Raw genomic sequence first — 8,412 nt, 5'->3', positions numbered from 1 at the left:
TCAGTTTTATTTCTCAGGGATAGCATTTTTTTATTTCAGCCTGACTAGTTTTTCAGTCTTTTATCTCTTCAACAACTGTTTCTCTCTTGTCCTTTATGCTTCTTTCAAGCCCAGCTACTATTCTTATGACTGCTGTTCTAAAACTTGTTCAGATATATGGTTTATATCTCTTTTGAGAAAATCCCTGGCTGTGGTTTCTACTTGATCTCTCTTTTGGGGAGAATTCATCCATCTTGTCATTTTATCTAGGTTTCTGTCTTTTGTCTGTAATTAAAGTTTCTTATGTTTCCTGTTCCTGAGAGTAATGTTATGTTAAGAAGGGGCCATACACTGTTCAGGTCCTGGCACTTCAGGACCTGTTTCTGGTGTATGCTGTGTGCACTCTGCTATTGTGATTTGGCTGTTGTTTCCTCTATGTCAGTCCTCTGCAGAGTTCCTCCTTGCTTGTAGTGGGCAGTGTTTGCACCTTTAACTAGGTGTGCTTTGACTTGTTTGTTAAAATAAGCCTTGTTAAAAAAACAAAAACAAAACAAAACCTGTTCTAAAAAAAAGAGAAAAGGAAAAGGAACAAAAGAAGGCAAGCAAACAAAAAAACTATAAGCCTTATTCCAAAGAAAAAGGAAGGAAGGAAGGAAGGAAGGAAGGAAGGAAGGAAGGAAGGAAGGAAGGAAAAGAAAGAAAGAAAGCCCGATCCCAAAAAAACAGAGAAAGGAAATGAAAAAACAGAAACAAAAACAAATGAACACAAAACAAAAAACTGTAAGCCTGGTTTAAAAAAAAAAATTAAAAAAATAAAGAACTAAAGCCAACGCTTTGGAGCACTCTATGTTCAGTAGTCTTGGTGCATGTGGGGGTCCTATGTTGGTCTTCTGGGGGAAAGGCCCGCTATCCTGGCTGGTAGTCAGACCTTCCCTAGTAAAGATGCCCCTGCAGGGCACAGGGAGGCCTCCAGCCTCCATTGGGGCACTGTGTTGCTCACTGAAGTCCCACAGTGCTTGTGAACTGGGGGAAGATGGAACCACCCCTCTCTCTCATCCCCAGGGCAGGGATTTCTCACCAGCTGCCGTTCCAGAAAACCCTCACAGATGAGTGAGCAATCTCCTTTTCTGAGTTCTCAGTTTCTGTCAGGTCCCCACTCTCAACTCCTGTGTCTGGGCTTTTAACGTGGTGCCACAGTGTTTTCTCTCTGGTGTGCTGTGGGAATTCAGGACTCTAACTCTTAAGGGAACTGGCAAGGTACGGACCCACTACCCTCCTCTGGGGAAGAGACTTGCAGCACTGTGCTGGCACTGTTCTGTCCCAGAAAAGCAATCACATGGCTGCACAGGTGCCTGGAATTTATGGTGAAGCACAGCGAGAAGCTGTGATCAGGTTATCCACCCTCTGGGCACACCTCGGTCCCCTATCTTTGAAGTGCTATTCAAAGACTCAGCCAGGTCTTTTGTCTTTGGAGAATCAATATACCCTCTTCCAAATGCACTCTAGGAAAAGGAATATTGTCTCCCAGTGCCACCCAGTGGATTCCCACACTACACTGTCTGCTGTCCACTCCCGGGCCTCAGCCCTCCTTCTCCCCAGGAGCACCACTGTCTGCCTGGATCAACTTCAGTGAATGGCACCAACTTTCAAAACCTCAATATTTGAGCTCAACTGTTTGCAAAAACTTGTGGTAGTCTGTTCCTCCCTATTCCCCAGTCAGTGATTTGGGGGGGTGGGGCGCAGTGCTTTTCATGCACAAATCCAATGTGATGCTTTCTCACCTTCTTTGCTTCTCTTCATGAAAAGGGCTCCCTACCCTCTGTGGCACTGAAGCTTTTATCTCCCCCAATTCATGCCTCTGCACCTCATACCTGCCAAGTTCTCTCTCTCTCTCTCTCTCTCTCTCTCTCTCTCTCTCTCAAATTGTGCAGACCTTTCTCCCAATCCTCAGATGGATTTCCTAGGTGTTCAAAATGATTTGATGTTGATCTAGCTGTATTCAAGGGATGAGGCAAGCCCAGGTCGTCCTACTACTCCACCATCTAACTCTGAATTAACTTTTGACTTGTCAAATATACATATACTTTCATTTCTTTAATAGCATATTTTTCAAAGAAATAATAGAGGCAGTAAAGCATCTAGATGAAATTCAGAAATGAAAACTAGAGCACTATATGTAAAGATGGATAGATAAAAGGCTCATTTTCATAGACATCTAGGCTACATACATTCGTGTTTGTGCTATATGATGACTAAGTACTAAGTGTACTTATCAGGAGAATGAGAAACCCTGCAGAAGCATAACACATGCACAAATGTTTGCAAATACTACATCCTGAGAAGTTTGGAATCATGTCTGACCCCTCCACCTGCAAATGGTTAAAACTTGAACAATTTAAGCAACATTTCTGATACCCAGAATTATATATGTTAGAATTTTTGGAAACATCACAGATAATTGATAAAAGTGCCCATTAGCTTTTCTTATAATAGAAGATAATTAGCAACAATTCTGGACGGTAATAGTTTGTAAGTATTTTACAAATACCTTTAGATTTATTTTGGATTCATTATGATACTCCTGTATCAGCCGACACTCCTCAGTCAGGCAACATATGCTAATAATTGTGATTTAATTCATAGAAGTACTTAAGCCAGCAATGAATTGGTTCATTTGTTTGAAATATGAAAGGAAATCAAAGTTGAGTTAAATTTTGTTTTCAATATATCCATTCAATGAGACAATGTATGTGCTTTATTCATACTTCTTTTAGTTCTGATGATAGATTGCTTGAATAATGCAGTAAAATACAGAAGCCACAAACAAAAAATATAATGGATTTTGTATAGACGGTGATTAGTTTCAATAATTAAAGATTATATCCAATTAAATGGTGGGGCAGCCAAGTCATAAATTTTATTATTGTTGTTAGTGTTGGTTGTTACTGTTTATTGTTAAGTAAGATTTAGTAAATAAGATCAACATACATTTGAATTTAGAAGTGATTTGCCAGAAATTATTTCTTCTGGGTGAACAGAAATGGATATTTATTGCAACTGCAGAAATGGTAAAAATCGGTTGCTTAAAGTAAGGCATATTTAAGGAACTCATTATTTCTACTCGAGTATTCATTAAGTATACTTGGAAATGAACATTTAATGATTTTGGTTAAACATCAGAGTAAAAAGGTATACTCTCAAATTATAAAATCTGTATTTTCCTTTACTAGGAGTTTAAAATAAGGGTAATAGAAAAGAAAAATTACTTGTTATAAAATTTAGCTTTGAGATTGGCAAGTAATAAAATACGCTGATTTAGAATTATTTGCTAGAACAATGGTATCTGTATATCTACAGTTGCAGTAATTTTAGAGCTTTTCTGACTGCTATTGAATGCTTTAAATGTGCTGTGACAAATTAAACAATCGTGTTTATGTGCAATGTACAAAGTTCTTTTAATTTACTTTGTAATAAATACATCTTGAAAATACAAACCTTTAGGGGCACCTGGGTGGCTCAGTTGGTTGAGTGTCCGACTTCAGCTCAGGTCATGATCTCACAGTTCATGAGTTTGAGCCCCACGTTGGGCTCTGTGCTGATAGCTCAGAGCCTGGAACCTGCTTCAGATTCTGTGTCTCCCTCTCTCTCTGCCCCTCCCTTGCTTGTGTTCTCACTCTCCGTCTCTTCTCTCTCAAAAATAAATAAACATTAAAAAAAAACATTTAAAGGCAATTTGTATGATATTCCAAGAATCAATCAAGTTTTTAATTCATATAAAACATTAGAACAGTGTGAAATATATTATAAAAGATAACATTGAAAAGTAAAATGACTATAAAATCATTAATTATATATATATTTTAAATCCTTGAAATCCCTCAAAAAGCGTTATGTATGTAAGTGAAAATAAATTATATTTCAAAAAAAATGCATGCTCTGGGGGTCCTGGAGCAGACCCTGTGTGGATGAGCCAGATGGCTGTTAACACATTTCAGCAGTTATTTGTTACTGACCACTTGCTATGTGTCAGTGACTGATCTGTGGGCTTCATGAGTTTTAACCCGTTTAATCCAGGCTACTCAGTAACCTGAGGAGACAGGAATTCTTATCATGCCCACTGTCACACAGATGCTATGAGAAAGATCTGGAATTCAAACCCAGGCAGCCCAATTGCCATTTGGCACCTTTAACCACCAGCCTCTTGCATCTTTTGTTTAAATGTTTATTTTGAGAGAGAGAGAGAGAGAGAGAGAGAGAGAGAGAGAGAGAAAGAGAAAGAGAAAGAGAGAGAAAGAGAGACAGAGTGTGAGTGGACAAGGGGCTATGCTATTATAATTAATGAAAAATGTGCTAAGTATACTTTTGTGAGCTTTGCTCAATCAATTTTGATAATATAATCCATTTAAGAAATAATATTTTATGAACTTATTTGCCTTTTAAATACACTTTTCTGAAATTTTTGCACTCATATGTTTTGTGGTTCTCATCTGCACACTCATTTTTCCTATCATCTATCTTTTTGGTTTTAATTTATAATTATTCTTAATATCTATAATATATCTAAAGGAAAAAAGAGTAGTAGACAGGACCAAGTGTGAACAGCATGTTCACACAACATACAGATGCCAGCTCAATGATTATTTAAGCTTCACATTCCAAAATGATAATGTGTAGATTAATTTACTTCTAAGCAATTATATAAGATATCATATGTAAATGACCTATCAGAGTTGCTATCTAATAGTATTTATGTTATGCATGTTAGTTCTGTCCTTTTATTCCTGGGTAGAAATTATCTGAACATTTTGTGAAATGATTTAAGAGGTGTACTCTCCTCATTTGTTGCTACCTATTCCATGGGTATACAAAAAAGAACAATAAATGGCCACAGCATTTGGGGATCTCTGTCTCAGAAAATCAGTGAAACAATATTATAAGCAGTGGGTTCACAATTAAACAGACAGTATACATACTTCCCATGGTAAAATTATTGTTTTAATTATCAAACCTCTTCATTTGACGGATCTAAATAATATTGTTTTGAGTTAAATTAAGCATACCCTTGGATTTATCTATACATCCCCGATGTCAACTCCAAAGTCAAGTAGATTACAGTTTCTTGTTCCTATTCATAAATTCATAGTTTTTTTTTTCTTTTTTTGATTTAGGCATTCCAAGAAACAGTTAGTCTTTCACATATATATCTTTAATATATCTGATGAACTCTAATACTGAAGTAAAAACTAAAATACATCAGAAAAACACTAAGTTTGAGGCTTGACAATGCATTTATTCTGACCATGTGTTAGTGTATGTAGATATGTGTGTTTTCTTTTTATATTTGAATGTTATCTTTGGTTTTCCCAAGTATACAAATGGTAATTTTGTGATCTTGTGCCCTTAATAAAAAGAAGTAAAGACAAATCTGCCACAATCATCATCCAATCCTACTGTGAGCAAATTAGTTTCTCATGATCACCCACGAGAGGCAAACATCTTCTTCCAGAACACTGGGGTTCCATTTCTGTTACTGCTTCTGGTACAGCAAATGACACTTTGGTGCCTGATAGAGTTTATTTGCCTCTTAGGTATACCGCACTCACTGAAGCATTACACAATAATATTAACTTGGATTGTAAATTCAATGAACCAGTGCACATCATCCCCAGTTCTATGCTATGCATAGCACCTAATTCACTGTAGGAAACTGTTTTCAGTTTGAATATTAGCCAAGAAAAAAAAAATTATAAGAACAAAGGTAGAAAATTATGAACAATAACATTAAAAATTAAGGTATATGTTAATTTTTCTTATCAATTGCATATCTGCTACTCCTAAATTTTCACTTCTCTAGAACCTAGTTCTATTCAACTAGTTTATTATTTTTCTCTAAACATGTGTTGCCCTCTCCACCTTTTTAAACTTGGTAGTTGTTTTTATCTTTTATACTGATGATCTCACAGTCTCTATAGCTGATTTTCCTTGCAAGCTTCCTCTACTTTTCTTCTTAGTCACAAGACAGGAATGTAGCAAAAAGCCAAAATAAGAACAAAAATTAATACCATAAAAAACTAGTTTTATCTCATAACCTTAACTTATATACCCCTTTTCTACTTCAATTAGAAAAGAAATTATAGTACTCAGATTTATTTATGCTCTCCAAACAAGACAATCTATTTGCAGAAAATTTATTTCACATTTTAACTCTTGTCCCTGTATCTGTATAAAATACGTTAAAATAAAAGAAGAAACACAAAAAAAGAAATAAAAGATCAAAACAGCAATAAGTTCAGAATGTTTATTTTTTTGAAAAACAATATACCTGTAAAATGGCTTCAGTAAAGCTAATACAATGTTTATAATAAAATTATGTGTGTATGTGTATGTGTTGAAGATAGTAGGTAAGATGATACAGTAGAGAACATCTAAAAAAAATCATTACGGTTCACTCTGGAAGAACAAGATGTTTACCAGCTTTTTACCTTCACCTACTCAGCTATCTTAGGACCAGCTTGAGGCTGAAGAAAAGGGAAGACCCCAGAGATCACGAAGGACCTCTCTGGTCTCTCAAAGACCATATGGGGTACCAGAAAAACTGGATACTGTGATTATTAGAGGATTTTGGAGATGGAGGTACTTTTCCAGAGACCTATATTGCCCAGTATCCACTAGATATGTGATGAAAGAAAAAAAAATGTCAAATGCACACGCTATTCAGGTAGATCCTGAAGGAAATTTAAATACAATGCAATTGCTCAGCCAGGACAGTCAAACGACAAGGTCATTTATGGCAAGTGTACTGACCTGGTTCCCAAGGAAGCCATGAATGCGGATGATCCAGACCTGCAAAGACCTGATGAAGAACCCATTAAAGAGCTAACAGAAAAGACAAGGGTAGCCCTAGAAAAATCTGTATCATAGAAGGTTGCTGCAGCCATGCCAGTGTGAGCAGCTAATAAACTGGCTGCTGCTCCGTGTATTTGATACTCACCATCTCAACCAAGAGTGGCTTTCGATTCTGGAGCTAAACAGAGTTATTTGGATGGTGAGAATGCTGAAAGAACCAGTGGAACCTCCAAGGTTCAAGATTAATAAGAAAGCTCCCCAAGGACCACCTTCTCCTCCTGTGCCTGTTATGCATTCTCCTAGCCAAAAGATGACCATGAAGGAGCCATAAGAATGGAAGATTCCTCCTTATATTTCAAACCGGAAAAATGCAAAGGGTTGTACAATTCCATTAGACAAATGTTTGGCTGCGAGCAGAAGAGGGTTGCAGACATTTCGTCTCAATGAGAACATTGCCAAGCTGGCAGAAGCCCACTATATTGCTGGCCAGAATGTTCATGAAGCTGTAAAAATGCATTCTCAAGTAGAGAGAAAGATGGCTCAAAAAGAAAAGAAGAAACATGGAGAGAATCTTAGAGAAACAGCCCAGAAAGCCCGTGAGAGAAGAGCTGGGATCAAAACCCATGTGAAAAAAGAGGATTGGGAGGCCCATGGGAGGGATGAAATCTGGCATGACAGGTAAAAAGACAGACCACATGACTGGAATCTTTCCAAGGAAGCTCCTAATAAGCGGTCAAAACTACAGACAAATGAAAATCGAGGTATCAGTGACGTCATCGTTCTTCATGTGCCCAATCCTCAGATGTCCAATGACGTTCAGTATGACCAAGAACCTTCAAGCAATCCAAGGGTATGGACAGTATTTTTACAGGTGTAAAAAATGAAATTTACAACGTTTGTGATGAAGTCTGCAGAGGTGTCAAAGATAATGGTGCAGAATATTTACAGGCCCAGTAAAATTCTGGACAAGGTCAGGTATGGTGATGACCTAGAAGCCAGAATAAAGACCAACAGAGTTGTTCTCAATAAGGAGTTTTCTGGTTTGGGCCACAGACAAAGAGGCCGAGAAGGACCAGTTCAGTTTCAGGAAGGTCCTTGATTTGGACAAGTTTTTGGAAGAAGCCAAGTAGCCAAGTGGCTATAAAATACTCAGATAGCAACCACCCCAAAGAACATGAGCATGAAAGCAAGTAGAAGAGGAAGGAGTAGTTACACCTCTCTCCATAGTGAATGAAATTTTGGGGTACCTGGGTGGCTCCATTGGTTGAGTGTTCAACTTTTGATTTTGGCTCAGGTCATGATTGCAGGGTTGTAGGATAGAGCTCCACATTGAGCTCTGCCCTGAGCATGGAGCCTACTTAAGATTCTCTCTTCTTCTCTGTCTCTGTCTCTCTCTCCCTCCCCCTCCACTTCTCTCCCTGACTCACATGCTCTCTCTCTCTCTCTCAAATTAAAAAAAAAAAAAAAAGTTGGGGCATCTGGGTGGCTCCATTGGTTGAGCGTCTGACTTCAGCTCAGGTCATGATCTCACGGTTCATGAGTTCGAGACCCGCATTGGGCTCTGTGCTGACAGCTCAGAGCCTGGAG

At 37.8% G+C, this 8,412-nt stretch overlaps 1 pseudogene; it reads left to right on the top strand.

The window, feature by feature from the left end:
• Positions 1 to 6,442: 6,442 nt before the first annotated feature.
• On the top strand, positions 6,443 to 8,059 carry LOC131508022 (SNW domain-containing protein 1-like; annotated as a pseudogene).
• Positions 8,060 to 8,412: the final 353 nt, after the last annotated feature.

Source organism: Neofelis nebulosa, chromosome 3 (assembly GCF_028018385.1).
Source record: "Neofelis nebulosa isolate mNeoNeb1 chromosome 3, mNeoNeb1.pri, whole genome shotgun sequence".
NCBI lineage: Eukaryota > Metazoa > Chordata > Mammalia > Carnivora > Felidae > Neofelis > Neofelis nebulosa.
The sequence above is the reverse complement of the archived record's forward strand: the minus strand, read 5'-3'. Positions and strand labels throughout refer to the sequence as shown.